Raw genomic sequence first — 20,503 nt, forward strand, 5'->3', positions numbered from 1 at the left:
TTGCTGGGAAATTGACCATGCAATAGATTTAGAAGACAGAATTATGGACCTGAAAGACCAGCTGGCAGAAAAAACTGACAGTTATGGTAATAGAGATGGTGCATCAAGAGATGAAAGATTGTCTTTTAAGCTAACTAAATTCATTTTGATTAGACACAGTCCCTGGAATCACCTTTTTATTTTCTAGGGGTATAAGAAAACTTATATTTCTCTTAAACAAATGCATGTTACCAGGATAAATACATATAACCACTTTTCAAAATAAACATCCATGTAAAGTTTTCTTGAAGAAAATAATAAAATGATAGCTATAATGACAATTTGCCTTCCATGTTAAAATGTGTCTTTAATTGGTAGTTTAATGCAGATGGCTTGTCATATATTTACATCATCATTCTGACTTGGCATATAGTGCATGAGTTCAAACTCATATATGCCCAAGGAACATGCCACAGTGGTTGGAAGGATTTTCAACTATACTGAAGGCACACAGAAATGTTGGTGTGGTAAATAATAAACACACAAGCAGATTTTAAGAGAGTAATACTAAGTATTGTGTGCTCTGATATACACTGCACATTGAGATAGAAAAAGCTTCTAGAAAAGCTCAAAAGTATCTATATCTATTTCATATAGATGACAAGGGGATTTGTCCTATTGTAATGTAAAATATACTTATTTATATTACCGGTAATTATAATTCTTAAGGGTCTGTTTTATTGATAGGGAAAGCACAATTTATTTAATAGAACTAGTAGAGTGTTTTTTAAATACAACTTTATTAATTATTACTGATGTAGCTTCCATTCAAGGGTGGCAAAACTCACTCACTGAATTTAATTGAATATGAGTTTTAGCTACTATCCAGGAAGACAGCAATCACCTTGAGACCACATAATAAAGATGAGCCTTGAATATTATATTTTATGAGATGGGATCCCCGGGGTACAACCTGGAACTGTGGGACTGCTGTGCCCCCTTAACTTTCCAGCCTGGACTGTCTCTCTCTATGCTTTGCCCGTGACAGGCAGCAAACCCCTTCAGGCACTGTTATCACTCAGCCATCAGCATGCAGAGGCACACGCAGCTAAGCTGCATAAATACTCTCCAAGGCACTGATGAACTCTACATTGGGAAGCGCGAGCAAATCTCCAAAGCCCCCAGCCTTGCAACCCAGAAATATATTGTCTGACACTGCTCAAGACCTTCTCCTGAACAGTGCAAACTTATTAACTAGTCCACCACTTTGTCAAAGAAAGTGGACATGCATCAGCCTGTGTAACCTGAGCAGATTTCCCAAGCACTTTAGACAAACTCACTGGTAAAGATAAAACATTAAAATAAGTTTATTAACTGCAGAAAGATAAATTTTAGGTGATTATAAGTGGAAGGCATAAAGGTCAGAGATGGTTATAAAAGAATAAAAAGTAAGCACATAGTCTAAATCCTAAACATTATTAGACTAAGCAGTATTTGGATCAAGCAGTTTTTCTCACACCACTGGATGTTGCAGGTAGGTTACAGTTCTTAATACACAGGCTGACCTTCCTTCTCAGACTGGGACCAGTCTCCTTAGTTCAAAGTCCTTGTCTTCCCAGCATTCTTGTTGCCTTCAGCATAGGTGAGGGAGGAGAGAGGTGATTGCATGATGCCACTGTACTTTATTTTATACCCTCAGACCATGTGCCTGGAAAATACTAGCCCAGACATGTCCTGGTGGGCCTTGATGAGTCACAGAGTTGAGCAATCCCCTTGTAGAATTGTAAATCCATTGTTTACAGTTCTCCTGCTGATTAATGGTTGTTTCATACCCGCCTGGGTGTGGGTCACTTCCTTTGTTCTCACTGGAGAGCTAGCAGTGGGCAACTCCCAAACTCACAATATATTTTGATAGAAACCAAATAGCAAAATCTCATAACTTCATACACACTAAGGATATAATTTTTTGTCAGAACAATAGGTTTTGACAGATCATGACCTTGCATATATCTTTCATTGTATGCTTTGTATGAAATATCACAGCCATATATGAATGATGAATATCGAAGTTACAGTGGACTACTTTGAGGTACAGTGTCACAGTAGTCCACTCAAAATCTTTGAGATTAGCAAGCAACTGCTTGGCTAGCTAGAACATAACATAATTTCAAACCACTAACTTGAATTCTTTCATGTGAATGTCTCGAATTTTCTATTACACTATGAACCCAGTTAGATATTGAGTCAAAAGACAAATGGAATACACTAAAGAACAGTTAATTTCATGGTGATTGCTTTTGTATGGTCAGCATGGGAGATCTGATAAGAGATCATGTAATTCAGCATACCATGATATTGTGTTATAACTCCATTTTCTATTCAAGTGGATTTTTATAGATAGCACAAATTCTTGCAGTAAATCTTAAAAGAATGAGAGTGGTAAATATGAGATTCCCAAATGTCAGAACTTTGCCTTTGTATATGGTTTTAGTGAGACAATAGGCTTTGGACAACAGGCTGTCACCAAGCAGGCTGAGTGGAGATCTACAGCAAGTCCTAAGTCTTCAGATTTTTCCCTTCTCAATTCTTATTTGGGCAAACTCCTATGGAGTTCAGAGAATTTTTTTTAACAGGAGTGTATAACGGCTGAGTTAAGGACATTGGATGGAATCTATTAAGGGACTTGGGCATTGCAACGCTGAGCATCACAGCACCTAACTTTTAGGCACCTGGAAAAATCACAAAAACAACACTGTGATCCACAAAGCCGAGTTAGGTGCCTAGGTTTCCTATACAATGAATGGGTCTCCCACTCGCCGGGGACTGCTCTAACCACTGGTTAAAAGTTATAGAGTGGGCACCTCCTCCTCTTCTGGCCAGATTTTAAATTGGTGGCTCAGAGGCCACCTAACAGATTGAGTCCTGTATGTAATTTTGACAGCTGAATGCCTTTCTTCCCCAGCTCATGAGTTGCTCTGGGGCTTACATGGGAGACAGGTGTCTGGAAGCCTAGAGGGAGGCAGCAGTGTGTATGCCCAAAGGCAGAAACATAAGTCCCTGGGGAGCTTTTTACCTTGAAAAATTTAGGTGCCAAGTGAGTTTAGGAACATACAGCATTTGGCAGGTGTATTGTGGATTTCAGTAGAGCCCAAACTGGGAGATAGATATTTAAATCAGAGACTGAGGCACCTAAAGCTGGCGTTTAGGCATCTAAGTACCTTCATGGATCCCATGCCTCAATATTTAGTCAAGGGGCTTGTCTACATGGGGACTTCCAGGAAAATTAATCCAAATTAGCTAAAGGTGTGTATTTGAAGTGAATAGTAAAACTGCATTAAACCCCTCTGTGAACACTCTCATTCAGAATTAAAGTAAACTTAATTTGGTTTCTTTTATTCACTTCCAAAGTGAATTAGGATATATTGAATTTAAGGCCACTTTAATTGTGAATGACAACATCCACACAGGGATTTAATGCAATTTAACTAATCCACTTTAAAAGTTAATCCAAATAACTTTCCTGACTATCCCTGTGTAGACAAGCCCTAAGAAGAATATAATACATCAGATTAAGTACTCATTGCTCACACAAGTATAATTAACTAGCCATCGTATAATCATATCAACTCTGTGAAGTGAGTCATAACATAAGAATGATTTTTTGATGGGAAATGGCCATAAGTGGCATTCTTCATCTTACTACTGCTGTTTGTCCAAGTCCTTTATACTATATAGTATAATCACTTTCTCTCACATCAGAAACCTTTGTTTCTTTTAGCTCCCAACCCCACTCCACCCCAGGATTGACCACCTTTGAATGTGTTATGTATTGTCTGTCTTTGCAGTGCCACTTGGAGAGTCCTGAGGAGGTTTCTAGTCCTATACAATCTTTAAAGGCTATTAGTTATTTTTCTTTCTCCCCACTGCCTCCTTGGTCCCCCACAAAAACTGCTTATGAGTTTAATATAGTTGCATTTCACATATTGCCTTAGGATAATAATGCACCCCAATACAGCTCCCAGTTCTACTCGTAAAGGACCTTCTCTGTAAATGTAAAGGATTCATAATAAAATACGCACTGGTGGTCACACTGCTCTTGGGCTTCTCTCATTCTGTCTGAACCCAGCAAATACCACCTACCAAGGTAAGCTCTACCACACATGGGTGTGGCAGGGCTGCAGGAGGAAACACAAGGGTTTGTGCTTTTAAGTTTACTTTTAATTGTTGAGGATGTGTCTTTCTTGGTTTACCTCACATCTGGCAGTGATTTCTACAGGAACCCTCTTTCCTAGTGGTTGAGAAAGAAAACTCCTCCTTGTTCAGGCTCAATATGGCCAGGAGCTGATTAGGCACAGAACAGCTGGAGAGCCTCCTGTGTCCTGATCCTGTTACTCTGTCAAAAACTCTAATTCCATTTGTATCACACTGATGTATGGGGTTCCTGGAAATGCTATTGCCTCTGTCATCTGCCCAGCTACAATCAGTTACCCAGTTCCACACTCGCCCTTTTGCCTCTGCCTATACTGTTTGGCAACTGCACCTCGTTATTTTAAAAGCTAGTTTATCCCATTTTTATTTTGATAATTTATGGGCACACTTTGCACCAACATTCTAGCCTTTGCACATGTGAGGGCTTTGGAAAACATTCTGGAATTTTGAAATTTCAGTGACTCTGCCATTGTCACTTATTTCCAAAGGAAAAAAAACAAGAAATAATAGTGAGGGAACTGATTCTGAAAGTGATATCACAACATATTATCAACAGTATGTGAAGGGAATGAAGGTTTAATTTCTATTTACAGTCCCATCTCTGAGTATATTTAGTCACAATAAACCTTTTGTCTGACTTCCTTTCAATTTCTCTCCCTTTCTGACTCCCAAACCCCATACTTTGGCTGTCAGAAAAAGCGAAAGGATTGAAGAGGTCAGAAAAAAATATTCTGTCAGCTGTGTACCAGATCAACATGGACTTCTGCAGAAAAGAGAACTCCATAGGGCTAGCATGAAATACTCCATGGAGAGATCAAGGTTCAACCCCCCCCCCCATGGGCTAAAGCCTTTAAAAGTAAAGACTTAATGCTTGAGAAGTCTTCTTTCAAATGCCAAGGATTTTGCAAACGGTTTAGAGAAACAGTTGATAAGAAAAAAATCCTGGACTGCTTTCTTATTTTAAGAGTGAAGGGCATGATGATAGTGATTTTTTCCCCTCACAAAAGCGTCATTAGGAATTTAAATATTTTATATAGAGGGAGAAGGAATTACCTCTGTATTCACACTGCATCATAGTTACTAAGGGTCATATATTGACCTTGATTTGAGCATAACATTACGAAATATCCCACATCACATATGCCTTAGCACAGTATTTAAAGTACTAATGACAGAAGTTCTTTACTTATCAGATAGTTTGAGCAGTTCATCTCTACAGACAGGTTCTAGGAAGGGTATCTTAGTCAATATATACTAGTACTGAGAGCAATTGCTGCTATGGAAGACTGAGGTGAATTGCTTCCTATCTTATGTATCACCAATAGAATTATCAGTTGACAGTGAGCTGGCTGAAATTAACCAGAAATAAAGTTAACTAACTAGAGCAGGTTGAAATGTTTCAATTCTCAACATTTTGATGCAATTTCTAATTTTGATTTTTTGCAAAATGGGAGAATCTTCAAAAACTTTTTTTCAAAATCCCTCCACTTCCATTTTTTTTATCCAGCTCTAGTTATAACCACAGAAGGCTCAAATTCAGTACTCATTTATACTATGCCACTTCACTGCCATTAATGAGACTGCACAAGTATAAAAGGGGAGAGAATCTGGCTTCAAATTTTCATTACCAGTAATGTGGGGGAAAAAAGAACCTGAATTTTCAGATCCCAGGTTGAGCTTTGTCATGGTGTGAACAAATAAATATAAACCAACTTGTGAAGTGAAGAAAGTTGATATGGAAGTTGCTGATGAGGACCTCCTTCAGTGATATTTTTACAGTCACTTTTCTGATGGCAAGATAAGTACACTGTAAAGGAAATCTCACACAACTAAAAAAATATTAGTGGGTCTGACTGCAGGTAAAGAAGTCAGGATTGACATCAACTCTCTTTCTTGTTCACAGTGTGTTAGCTCTGATGCCAGGTGTTGTATAATGCAATATCTGCCAATGCAAAGGATTTGGTAAAATAGTGAAGCTGATAGATAATGCTCTTCCTATGTTCAGCTGAATGCATTCTTCTGTTAATAGTTAAAGGCAAAAACTGTGGCTCAGTGATAGTTGACGTTATGCCTTACTGTCAGAGTTTATGGAGGGGCCAAACGTACTTGCCTCTCAATTTTTACATTGCAGGAATTTCAGAATTTAAAAAATAATGATCAAACTTCAAAGCATTATATAACATTCCTAGCCAATTCACATCAGGTGGAATGTAACATTAAAAAAAAGTTGTACCACAGGTTCTTTTTTATTACACTAGTACTGATGGACTATCATGGAATCACTCTCTTCAGTTTGATGGCTAATTCACTGGTTTCTACTACAGGTTTTTATTTTAGGCTTCAATAGTTATTTGCTTTTGGTGGGGGAATAAAGAATGTACTGGCCAGTACTTGTTGTTCTATACAATGTTGCCTCTCATATTCATACTTATACTCAGTTGAAGCAGCCTCCAAAATCCCTGATTTCATCAGGTCAACCAGCTCTAGTGCCAAGGATGAGCACTGTTGAATAGAAACCAACGACCTGCTTGCCAGAATGATCCAGTGTCTATGATAATTGGACCAACGTTCCTGGATGCCACTTAAACAGTCATAAATGTAAATAGGAAGAGGCCACCTGAATGAAGATTGATGTATGCTGACAGTATTTAGATTTCATGTGACAGGTAGAGGCAGATTCTCTTTGAGATGGGACTCCACAATTAAATCTTGTTTTCCATTTTGACAGGTAAATTCCTGTGCTAAGGAATATGTTCAGCATTTGTGTCTGTATCATTTTAATGATCCATATAATTCTGGAACAATAAGCATCAGAGGACGTATTTTAGGAAAATGTCTGTTAACAAAGTTTTTTAAAAAATCCATTTGACAGACTGACTATAACGAAAAGTTACTTATCACATCAAATCAAAAATGTCTCCTGAGTTACTGAATCCACAAGCACTGGCAAGCTGCCATTCTTCCTTGTCCTACCTTTCATTTTAGGAATGGCTTGGTTCCAAATTAATTTTAAGGGCTCCATTTTATTATGAAATCAAATATTATAGACCTTAGAAACTCTAATTCTACTGCACCAAAACTAAACCAGGACAGCATGAACAAAAATAATCACCGTATCACTTTGAATTAAGAAAGCAGATTTATTTTAAGACAGAAGATAGGAATTAGATGATCCTTTCTCATCAGCCTTTACTTATGATAATACACTTCCTTCAGATGAGCTTTGTAAATAATTTTTAACATTGATGTAGCACAGTGACTTGAGTACTCGCTGTGGGCCGGAGCCAATCTTAATAGAAGTTAATGTGGGGGTGGATTCTTTTCAGTGACTTCAGTGAGGTTTGGATTAGGGCCTGAGTTACAGCAAAGGTTTCCTTGTCCATATGCTCTTTGATTGATGTTCTGTCCTCATTTTAACACAACACAGAAACCTGCCTTAGCTCCCTTGTTGCTCTCTTCTATATCTGTTTCCTCTGTTCTTCTAAGATCAAAACAATAATTAATTAATGTGTGGAGTTATAATGACTAGAAGGACTCAAGACCCATACTGAGATGAATATGGACACTTCCTTGGATTGTGTCTATATTATTGTATGTCTCTCTAAAATGTTTAAGTTCAGAACTCCCTAAATAAACCAAACATACTTTTAGAGATATATCCTTAATTTTTCAATTGGAAATTGACCAGAAATTGCATTTACCTATCTCTAGAGGCTCCCCAGACTCTACATTAAAATACCATGTGTCATAGGCTAAAAACAGAGGGGCTAGGATGACAGAAAGCAAGACCAAACAGAGGCTGGAGTTAGCCAGACTGGAAGCCAAAGAAAAAGAAATGGAGGAAGCAAAAGAGGCAGAAAAAGCCCAGGAGACTGCCCACCAGAGAGCTATGGAGGCAGAAAAAGCCCAGGAGGCTGCCCACAGAAGAGCTATGGATGCAGAGAAAACCCAGGAGGCTGCCCTCAGGAGAGCTATGGAGGCAAAGGAAAAAGAAATGGAGGAGAGGAAAAAAGAGAGGAAGCATGCACTGGAGATAGAGAAGGCAAAGGCTCAGCAGAATATACCGGATAACCCTAACAATCCTTCCCCAACAATCCACAAATGGGAGCAACTATGTCCACAGTATGATATCCAGTGATATTGCTGAATATTTTCTCACCTTTGAGAGACTGTGCACACTCCATCAAATTTCTGAAGCTCACAAGATGACCACATTCATCGCAAAATTGACTGGAAGAGCTCTGGACATACTCAATAAGATGTCTATTGATGAGGCTTCTGACTATAATAAATTCAAGAATTTAGTTTTAAAGCCATTTCAAGTTACACCTAAAACTTAGAGTAAAATTTCAAACCCTGAAGTTTGAAATGTACTAAGTAATGTGGCTTATGTAAACCAAATAACAGATCTGTTAGTTACAGCCTGTCCAGTGAGCCATTTATCTAACTATGGAGGAATGCAGGATTTGATGATACAGGAGCAATTCCTGAATATGTCCAAGGAGGATATAAAACAGTGTTTACAGGATAAGAAAATGGACTCAGCAGGAAGTCTTGCTTCTTATGCTGATCAATACGAGCAGTCTCAGACCACCAGAGAGGCGGGGCAAACTGGAACAAAATGGGTGGAGGGAGGAGAGAGGAACAACCCTGGTCGCAGTTGGAGCAGATACCAGAAGGGACAGCCTCAGACCATACCCTACTACCGGGGGCAGCCCAACGCCCCAATACACCCCTAAGAACACTCCAGACACCCGATTGTCCTGCCACACCGTTCTCCAGCAACTCACCTCACCCCAGTGAACTGTCAGCTGGGCGATGTTTTAAATGTAATGAACCGGGGCATGTAAAGAGCAACTGCCCCAAGAACCCCAACAGACTACAGATCATTGCACCGGAATCACCCCAAAAGGCCTCAGGTCCAGATGCCTCCCAGATACCCTCAGAGCGAAGGGAAACTGTGAGTGTGAGTGGGAAGAAGGTCATAGTGTGGAGGGACACTGGAGCACAACTGTCGGCTATCCATGCTTCCTTAGTGGACCCCAGTTTAATTGACCCAGATGTCCAAGTGATGATTCAACCCTTCAAGTCAAACTCTTTTGAATTGCCTACAGCCAAGTGGCCAGTCCAGTACAGGGCTGGTCAGGAACGTGAACTTTTTCAGTCTATGATGATTATCCCATCCCCATGCTGTTGGGGGAAGACTTGACCAATCATGTGAACCTAGCCACGAGGGTGGGAATGGTCACCTACAGCCAGGCTAAGCAAGCTGTCATCCGGAAACTTCTACCAGGACCCGGTCAGAGGTAATGGAACTGGACCCCTTGCCAACGTCTGCAACAGCAATAGTGAATCCAGTCCCAGAGACCCGGACAGAGCAGTCCCAGAACCAGAACCGGTGGAACTGGATCCAGTACTTGCAACCCCAACACCAGAGGGCCCCACCGAACCCGCTCTGGCAGCAGCAGATCACCCTACACAAGATGCTCAGCTGGAGCCTGAACCCAAACATAGTGCACCAGCAGAGAGCGGTTCACAGTCAACGGAAACAGCCCCATCACCTGCATCACTTCCAGAGGGACCAAGCCTAGGTCCACAATCCAATGAGGAACTGATGCGTCCAGAATCAAGGGAACAGTTCCAGACTGAACAGGAAGCAGATGAAAGCCTCCTGAGAGCTTGGGCAGCAGCACAGAGCAACACACTGCCTCTCAGCTTTTCTAATCAATTCAGGTTTGTTGTAGAGGACTTTTATACAAGGAAACTCTTTCTGGTGGACACCAAGAAGACTGGCATCCTCAGAGACAGTTGGTAGTTCCAACTAAGTACCAGTAAAGCTATTAAGCTTATCCCATGATCATCCTAGTGGCTATGCTGTGGTGAACAGAGCCAAAAACTATTTGGGAAAGTTGTTCCACTGGGAGGGAATGGGCAAGGATGTTTCTACCGGTCTTGTGAGGTGTGCCAAAGAGTGGAAAAACCCCAAGACCAGGTCAAAGCCCCTGTCCAGCCACTCCCATCATTGAGGTTCCATTTCAGAGAGTAGCTGTGGATATTCTGGGTTCTTTTCCGAAAAAGACACCCAGAGGAAAGCAGTACATACTGTCTTTCATGGATTTTGCCGGAAGCAGAAGCTCTAAGCAACACCAGGGCTAAAAGTGTGTGCCAGGGACTTGGAGACATTTTTTGCCAGGATAGGTTGGCCCTCTGACATCCTTACAGATGCAGGAACTAATTTTGTGGCAGGAACTATGGAAAGCCTTTGGGAAGCTCATGGGGTGAATCACTTGGTTGCCACTCCTTACCATCATCAAACAAATGGTCTCGTGGAGAAGTTTAATGGAACTTTGGGGGCCATGATACATAAATTCATAAATGAGCACTCCAATGATTGGGACCTAGTATTGCAACAGTTGCTCTTTGCCTACAGAGCTGTACCCCATCCCAGTTTAGGGTTTTCACCATTTGAACTTGTATATGGCTGCAAGGTTAAGGGGCCATTATAGTTGGTAAAGCAGCAATGGGAGGGGTTTACACCTTCTCCAGGAACTAACATTCTGGACTTTGTAACCAACCCACAAAACACCCTCTGAACCTCTCTAGCCCTTGCTAAAGAAAACCTACAGGATGCTCAAAAAGAGCAAAAAGTTTGGTATGATAAACATGCCAGAGAGCATTCCTTCAAAGTAGGGGTCCAGGTCATGGTCTTAAAGGTGCTCCAGGCCCATAAAATGGAAGCGTCATGGGAAGGGCCATTCATGGGCCAAGAGCGCCTGGGAGCTGTCAATTATCTCATAGCATTCCCCACCTCCAACCAAAAGCCTAAGGTGTACCATATTAATTCTCTAAAGCCCTTTTATTCCAGAGAATTAAAGGTTTGTCAGTTTACAGCCCAGAGAGAAGATGATGGCCTGAAGGTGTCTACTATGAAGGGAAAAGTGATGGTGGCATGGAAGAGGTGAACCTCTCCATGACCCTTGGGCATATGCAGCGATAGCAGATCAAGGAGCTGTGCAATAGTTACGTGCCGATGTTCTGAGCCGCCGCAGAACTGACTGAATGGGCATACCACTCCATTGACACAGGTAATGCTCATCCAACCTTACTGCGTGTCTCCTCAAGCTAAAACTGTTATAGAACATGAGATCCAGGATATGTTACAGATGGTGGTAATCCACCCCTCTGGCAGTGCATGGGCATCTCCAGTGGTTCTAGTTCCCAAACCAGATGGGAGATACGTTTTTGCATGGACTACCGTAAGCTAAATGCTGTAACTCGCCCCAACAACTATCCAATGCCACGCACAGATGTACTATTGGAGAAACTGGGATGGGCCCAGTTCATCTCTACCTTGGACTTAACCAAGGGGTACTTGCAGGTACCGTTAGATGAATCCACCAAGGAAAGGTCAGCCTTCATCACACATGCCGGGCTGTATGAATTTAATTTGCTCCCTTTCGAGCGGCGGAATGCACCCGCCACCTTCCAAAAACTTGTAGATGGTCTCCTAGTGGGATTGGGAGAATATGCAGTCGCCTATCTTGACGATGTGGCCATATTTTCAGATTCCTGGGCAGAACACCTGGAATATCTACAAAAAGTCTTCGAGCACATAAGGGAGGCAGGACTAACTGTTAAGGCTAAGAAGTGTCAAATAGGCCTAAACAGAGTGACTTACCTTGGACACCAGGTGGGTCAAGGAACTATCAACCCCCTACAGGCCAAAGTGGATGCTATCCAAAAGTGGCCTGTCCCAAAGTCAAAGAAACAGGTCCAATCCTTCTTAGGCTTGGCCGAATATTACAGGTGATTTGTACTGCAATACACCCAAATCGCCACCCCACTGACAGACCTAACCAAAAAGAAACAGCCAAATGCAGTTCAGTGAATGAACTGAAGAGCATCAGAAGGCCTTTAACCAGCTTAAAGTGACACTCATGTTTGATTCTATGCTAAGGGCCCCAGACTTTGACAAACCATTCCTAGTAACCACAGATGCATCCGAGCGTGATGTGGGAGCAGTCTTAATGCAGGAAGGACCGAATCAAGAGTTCCATCCTGTTGTGTTTCTCAGCAAGAACCTATCTGAGAGGGAAAGCCACTGGTCAATCAGTGAAATGAATGTTATGCCATTGTCTATGCTCTGGAAAAGCTACGCCCATATGTTTGTGGATAGCATTTCCACCTGCAAACCGACCATGCTGTGCTACAGTACTGGACTGTACTGCCACTGGAAATAACAAAAAACTTATTCAGTAGAGTTTAGCTCTCCAATATTTTGATTTCAACATGCAACATATTTCAGGAGCTTCTAACAAAGTGGCTGATGCACTCTCCCATGAAAGTTTCCCAGAATCAACTGGTTAAAATCATCCTTGAGATGTGGAAATTATTGTTAATCTTTATACAGTTAGTAGTATATTTAGAGATGCATGTATCTTATTAACTCTGTTTTCTTTTAGAGCTCCAGGAAGAAAACACAGCCAGTGTTTCACTCTATCTGTGATTTGGGGCGCCTGTCATAAATATGAAGGGAAGGCTAACCACCTTTTGGTATACAGTGCTATAAAATTCCTCCTGGCCAGAGGCAAAAGCCTTTAATCTGTAAAGGGTTAAGAAGCTAAGGTAACCTCGTTGGCACCTGACCCAAAATGACCAGTGAGGGGACAAGATTCTTTCAAATCTGGAATTGGGGGGGAACAAAGGGTTTGGGCTGTCTGTGTGATGCTTTTGCTGGGAACAGATCAGGAATGCAAGCCTTACAACTCCTATAAAGTTAGTAAGTAATCTAGCTAGAAAATGCATTAAATTTTCTTTTGTTTAATGGCTTATAAAATAAGCTGTGCTGAAGGGAATGTCTATTCCTATTTTTGTGTCTTTTTGTAATTTAAGGTTTTGCCTAGAGGGATTCTCTATGTTATGAATCTGATTACCCTGTAAAGTATTTACAATCCTGATTTTACAGAGGTGATTTTTACCTTTTCTTTCAATAAAATTCTTCTTTTAAGAACCTGATTGATTTTTCATCGTTCTTAAGATCCAAGGGTTTGGGTCTGTGTTCACCTGTACCAATTGGTGAGGATTCTTATCAAGCCTTCCCCAGGAAAGGGGGTGTAGGGCTTGGGGGGGATATTTTGGGGGAAGACGTCTCCAAGTGGTCTCTTTCCCTGTTCTTTGTTAAAACGCTTGGTGGTGGCAGCATACTGTTCAAGGACAAGGCAAAGTTTGTACCTTGGGGAAGTTTTTAACCTAAGCTGGTAAGAATAAGCTTAGGGGGTCTTTCATGCAGGTCCCCACATCTGTACCATAGAGTTCAGAGTGGGGAAGGAACCTTGAGACCATGTAATATTAAACCAAAACCATTACTGATTCTTATGACGTGTATTTTACTTACATTCTACTCATATGGAGCTGCAGGAGTAATAAACATTGAGCCACAGAACTCTATCATGCATTGAATTACTATAGTACACAGAGCCATGATCAGGATTTGACCCCTTTGTGCCAAATGTGATTGTTTCTGTATAAACATATAATAAGAGAAAGTCTTATGTCAGCTTATTAGGAAGACAGATCAAAAGCTAGAAGCTGTTTCCCTTAACATTATAAGGTAAGCTTCAAAATGTTCTCACACATTAGTATAAGACTATTTGTTTTATTGCACAGGTTGGAGGCCTTGGAGGATAAACCTGAGGGCCTCTGACATAATCAACTTGAATGAAGAGGATGAGAGAAATAATTTACAGTTCCAAAATTTGAGGAAATGTGTATAAGTGCGTTTATTATTTTGTCTAGTTCCATGGGTGTCTCATGCTGCTGTTGACTGAACTAAGCCAAGGCCCCACAGTGTTTACAGCCAGGCCAAAAGGCAAAATGGAGAAATGCAGCTTGCAAAGTTTAACATCGTTAAATGTTGTAAAGCACAGTTATCAGATAATAAATAGACTTTACAACAGTGGTCCCCAAATATTTCAGGGTTGTGCCCCCACTTTAATCCTGTCTGCCCCTCCCAAACTGGGGCCAGGAACGAGGGGAGGGGGAAGAGACACAGACGGGGTAAGGTGGCCGAGGCTGGACCACAGCTTGAGGCGGGTCTGCAGCCAGGAGCAGGGCTGTGGCCAGGGGCCAAGGCTGGGGCCGAACACAGACCTCCAGTTAAGCTACGGTTGGGGGCTGAAGTTGGGAGCAGGGCTTGGCCGGGAGCTGAGGCCATGGCTGGGAGCTGGGCCAAAGCAGAGTTGGGAGCAGACTGGGGCTGGGTGGTGCTCCTTTCCTGCCCCTGCTTCCCGCACCACATTCCCCCAAACATTCCCCACAGTTTGGGGACCTCTGCTTTACAAGGTTTGTGAAACTAACTCTTGTTAATAAAATATATTTGGGAAAATAGTTCTCACAAACAGAATCATTAACCAGGAATGTGAATTGTTTTTTGCTAACTAATGGAAAATAGATGCATTCAGCTCAGAAGCAAAATGTATTAATCAAATCATGGACTGTGTTTGTTGCTGTAGCTATAAGTGTGATTAAAAAGGAGAGGTTATGTAACCAGAATATGAAAGTAGCTAATTGTGACTAAGTATAGTACATTTTTTTAGAATACTTTAGAAACTGTACTATAGTTAGGGTGCCATAACTCTTTCATGACACATGCTCTGTATACAGCAGGAGAATACAACAAGGCTTGAGAAATATACTCTACCTGCCAGCCGTTAGGTATTCTGCTAAGCTTGATGCTCTGTGTCTTTCAAAATATGTATGGAGCCAGATAACAGATAAAATCTGAATGGTTTATAGTGTTATACAATATCATAGATAAAATGATATATATTCATGTATGGTTTTGTGTAACTATCAAATGTATTCACATTAAACAGTTTAAACATGGCGAAAAGTAAAGTATTGTAATCTCAGTGTTATGTATAAACACATTCCAAAACACACACAAAAAAAAAATAAAAAAAATCTGTGAAGGCTAAGCTAGCATGCCCTCTGTACCAACCCATAATTAATGAAGAATGTCTCTAAGCTTTTGCTGAGTTCTAAAATATTATGGTTAAGGTAATAACCTAGTTACAAACTTTGACGTGTTTACTGCTGGGTCTGTGCTAGTCTAGCGCATGTCTTTCCAAAACATGTCAAAAATAATAAATAAGAAGTAATCCCCCAAAATGGCTAAACCCTCAAACTTAGTATATATGGAGGCAGAGTGCAGCATCCAGGCAGTCTGACTGCTGGACTGCTGCCTTCCAGATGGGTTAGTAATGGTAATGTATGTATGCATCCTGTCTGTATTACGCTCTGATAATTTTTGACTAATAAAGTTGATTAAGCCTAGCTATTTGGTATCTCTTGTTAAATAATTAAATCAAACTGCTAGGTAAAGAGCAATGAAGTTTAGAGTCCTGCACACAGTACATCTATGTGTCTATTGACTTTCAATGTTCTTTTCCCCTGACAAGTTAAAGTCTAAACCCACAGCACCCACCCAGCTGGAGTTATGGGAGAGGATATGCTTAATATACAGTGTAATCTGAGGGAACAGCACAGCTCCCAGGTGTTAGGCAGTTGGCCTGTGGGGTCCCAGGTCTCCGAAGAGAGTGTTAGACAGAGGATCTGCTCCCCAAGAGTGTGCCCAGGAACCCCTGCCAGGATCAGTGCCTGGGCTATTTTCAGACTCAAGGGGCTTAAAGAGCACATGGGGGCCCAGTGAAGTAGGCCCTAAGCAATCTGGGGAATGTCCCGCCAGAGGTGGAGCTCTACCATTTTTTTGTTTGTGTTTGAGAAACACACACATGAACACACACACACAAGCAGAGAAGTCCCATACCTGGGGATCTGTTGAACTAGTTCCATCCTCCGATCATGGACCAAGATGTAGACAGATACTAAGACATTGGATCAGCACCTGAAGACGACCTTCTCATTGATTCACCTTTACACAGAGCACAGGGCCATGTATCGGTTACTGCAGTCCAAATAGATGCACAATAGCACACTCTCCAAGCCATCAGATAGGACATTGTGCCTGCCACCACCATCAGGACAAATGGTGGTAGGTATGGACAATGTAAGCAGCAAAGCCAGCTGTGGAAGGAGTGTGAGCATGGCTACAGCCAGAAGATGAGCACAAGCTGCATGTATGCAAAGATATTCTTGCTTCTGTGACTGCTGCATTTGATCAGCAGTTGGGGCAAAGTTTATTCCATACTCAGCTTCACTATCAGGCAATTGTTTGTTTTCTACTAAGGCTGTGAATTAATCACAGATAACTCACCTGATTAACTCAAAAAAAAATTAATTGTGATAAAAAAGTATTCGCGATTAATCACAGTTTTAATCGCACTGTTAAACAAAAGAATACCTATTTAATTGTATTCAATATTTTGGATGTTTTTCAAATATATTGATTTCAATTACAATACAGTATACAAAGTAGACAGTGCTCACTTTATATTATTTTTATTACAAATATTTACACTGTAAAAGTGGCAAACAAAAGAAATAGTATTTTTCAGTTCACCTCATACAAGTACTTTAGTGCAATATCTTAATGGTGAAAGTGCAACTTACAAATGTAGATTTTTTTTTTGTTTTTTGTTTTTGAGTGCAATGTAAAACTTTAGATCCTACATATGCACTGAGTTCTACTTCTTGTTCAGCCAATCGCTAAAAAAAACAAGTTTGTTTACATTTACGGGAGATAATGCTGCCCATTTCTTATTTACAATGTCACCTGAAAGTGAGAATAGGCATTTGCATGGCACTTTTGTAGCCGGCATTGCAAGGTATTTATGTGCAGATATGCTAAACATTTGTATGCCCCTTCATGCTTTGGCCACCATTCCAGAGGACATGCTTCCATGCTGATGATGCTCATTAAAAAAATAATGCATTAATTAAATTTGTGGCTGAATTCCTTGGAGGAGAATTGTATGTCTCTTACTCTGATTTACCCACATTCTGCCATATATTTCATGTTATAGCAGTCTCGGATGATGACCCAGCACATGTTGTTTCTTTTAAGAACACATTCAGTGCAGATTTCACGAAATGCAAAGAAGGTACTAATGTGAGATTTCTAAAGATAGCTACATCACTCAACCCAAGGTTTAAGAATCTGAAATGCCTTCTAAAATCTGAGAGGGATGAGGGGTGGAGCATGCTTTCAGAAGTTTTAAAAGAGCAACACTCCTATACGGAAACTACAGAACCCAAACCAACAAAATAGAAAATCAACCTCTGCTGATTGCATCTGACTCAGATGATGAAAATGAACATGCATTGGTCCACAATGCTTTGGATGGTTATCGAGCAGAACCCGTTATCAGCATGGATGCATGTCCTCTGGAATGGTGGTTGAAGCATGAAGGGATATATGAATCTTTCATGCATCTGGAACATAAATATCTTGTGATGCCAGCAATTATAGTGCCATGCGAACGCCTATTCTCACTTTCAGGTGAAATTGTAAACCAGAAGTGGGCAGCATTATCTGCTGCAAATGTAAACAAACTTGTTTGTCTGAGCGATTGGCTGAACAAAAAGTAGAGCTGAGTAGACTTGTAGGCTCTAAAGTTTTACATTGTTTTATTTTTGAATGCAGTAATCTTTGTACATAATTCTACATTTGTAAGTTCAACATTCATGATAGAGATTGCACTACAGTACTTGTATTTGGTGAATTGAAAAATACTATTTTGTTTTTTACAGTGCAAATATTTGTAATAAAAATCAATATAATGTGAGCACAGTACACTTTGTATTCTGTGTTGCAATTGAAATCAATATATTTGAAAATGTAGAAAATGTCCAAAACTATTTAAATAAACAGTATTCTATTATTGTTTAACCGTGTGATTAATCATGTGATTAATCAATCATTAGACAGCCCTATTTTCTACCAAACTTGGCATTGCTTTGTGAAGGGAAAACTGATCATTTATCAAAAAAGAGCCTCGAAATAATGGTCACAAATATACAGCTATAAACCATATTCGCTACAAATGGGTGATGGGCCATAATGTCTATTTCTTCCCCTTTGTGCTGTGGCTTTCAATCAGAGGTCAGACTCCCTGCTGCTGCTAGTCATGCCAGGCAACCTGATTGCTTCTAGTTATAAAAAATAGACAGTCAAAGAGTGAACTAATATACTGTACAGAAGTAGAGCAGCTATTTATTCCAAGGGACACTGTACACTACCTCTACTGTTATGGTTTCATTAGAAATATTCATATCACAGTGTGCTTTCATATCACTAATGAGGTTTGCATTCATTTTTCAACACAGAAGCTGCTAATATGATAGTTAAGCATGAGTTAACTTCCTATGCTATTATCTCAGACTAAGAATTTTGCATTATATTTGTGATTCATTTTCTTATTACCTTAGCACCATGCATAAACCAGAGTATCAATTATTTATACAGTATCATTTGAAACAAAGTTACTAACACACAAAGGGAGGAAAAAAATAAACAAAAAGACATGCCATTTTTATTAGATATTATATACATTTCTAATAACCTCTACGGGCCAACAACATTAAATTATATGTTTATAATTACTTATAAAGTTAAATAAATTATATTTAAAAAGTCTGTATTGCAATGAGCTGTTTATTTTTTAGTATTTCTTTAATTAGTGTTTGGACTCCTAAACGGGGAGTGAAATGTCTTTACTCATTTTTGCAAACTTCTGTTTCTGATTCTAGAAAGCATTATAGCTGCCTTCAAGTGTAACATGCACTGAAACAGCACAGTCATCTTCATGTCCACTCGGTACCAGGCATAATACACTGGAAATAAGTGTTTGTTCAGTCTATATTGACTGTGGGTATCTGGCTGGAAAGAGAAGTATTCTAGTGGATTGCAAACTGTTACAAGAGTGAATGCTGCAGCAAGCTATTTTATAATGTGCAACTCTACTTGACAAACCTCAGCATAACAAGAATGAAAGTGCCAGGATTGATCTGAAAGTAATTAGAGCATTATGCACCCAGGAGAAACAGAAAATTTGTATTATCTGCAAATACTTTATAATGGGCTGTTGTAGGTCATTCACATGCCACTTATTTGTAATGGGCATTATCTATGAAAAATACCATATGCACTGGTAATGATTGTAGTGCTGTCGTCTGTTACATTTCAAATCTCTATGTACATCACTGGAGGTTTTTCCACTGTTTTCACTTTTTTCCCCCTCACCAATTTTGTAAAAGCTAACGTGAGAGGCAGGAAGAGGAAAAAGTTCTAGTGATTTCAGTATCTTGCCATGAACAAGCTTATCATCTTCTATAATAAGAAAGTGAAATGTCTGCATGTCAGTTGGAGCTTTTTCTCCTCTATCAAACAAAAGTGCATCCATGGCTCCTTGGGGAATACTTCTGTTTGCTGTTATGCTTCCAGATCAACACATCATTGTAGGTCAGGTTTGCTGTCAGTTGGAAATACAATTCAGAAACAGCCTGAGGACTTACTGCCTTATGCAATGGACTTAAAGATTCAATGTCTTTGCAGGCTGCAGTGTATAAGTCTCCTTCCTGGTTTGTGTTTTCCAGGGCCAAGAAAGTAGCCTAAGAGTGAGGTGTTGTCCCTCCACCCCTCACAAACCCCTATGCTTTTTCTGAAGACATACTTAAAAAAATACAATATTGGAGTATGATTGTTTCTTTGCTTAAGGGCAGCATAGGCATTTGTCTGAGTCTATTTAATTGTTTGCATTTATTTGCATAGGAATTAAACTGTTAACATGAGAGGCTTGATATGCATTTGCACATCTGAGTACAACTGTGGAAGCAGCTATAAGAATGTCCAAAAAGAGTTGAAATGTTCACTATGTTGCAAAAGTGACAGAGAATGGTTGGAACTGAAAAGCAAATAATAAGCATGTTGCAATTAAGTGACATTTTTCTGTTTCTACAGGGAAACGTCTCAGTGAATTGACTGCAATGCTCTAAATATTCAAATTTTTGAATTACCATACAAATATTTATGCATATACTTAACTCTGAATAGGATTTCAGAATGCTAAAATTACATATGTGCCTAATTTTGCAGGATTGGGGCCAGAGCGTAGACCACTGTGTATGGAAAATGGGCTGTCAAATGCCTAATGGAAGTTTAAGGATAAATGTTTCAAAGCAGACTTCTTAAGATGAAAAGATATCGCTGGTGAAAGACCAGCCTATATATGTCAAGAAACAATTATATGCAACCTAGTCAATTTTTCAGACTGGGATGTCAATGCAAGGGGAAAGAAGAGTGAATTACAGTTGGGAAAGGGGGAGAAGCACAGCAGGTTAGAAAATTCAGTCAGAC

This window comes from Dermochelys coriacea, chromosome 2, assembly GCF_009764565.3.
Source record: "Dermochelys coriacea isolate rDerCor1 chromosome 2, rDerCor1.pri.v4, whole genome shotgun sequence".
NCBI lineage: Eukaryota > Metazoa > Chordata > Testudines > Dermochelyidae > Dermochelys > Dermochelys coriacea.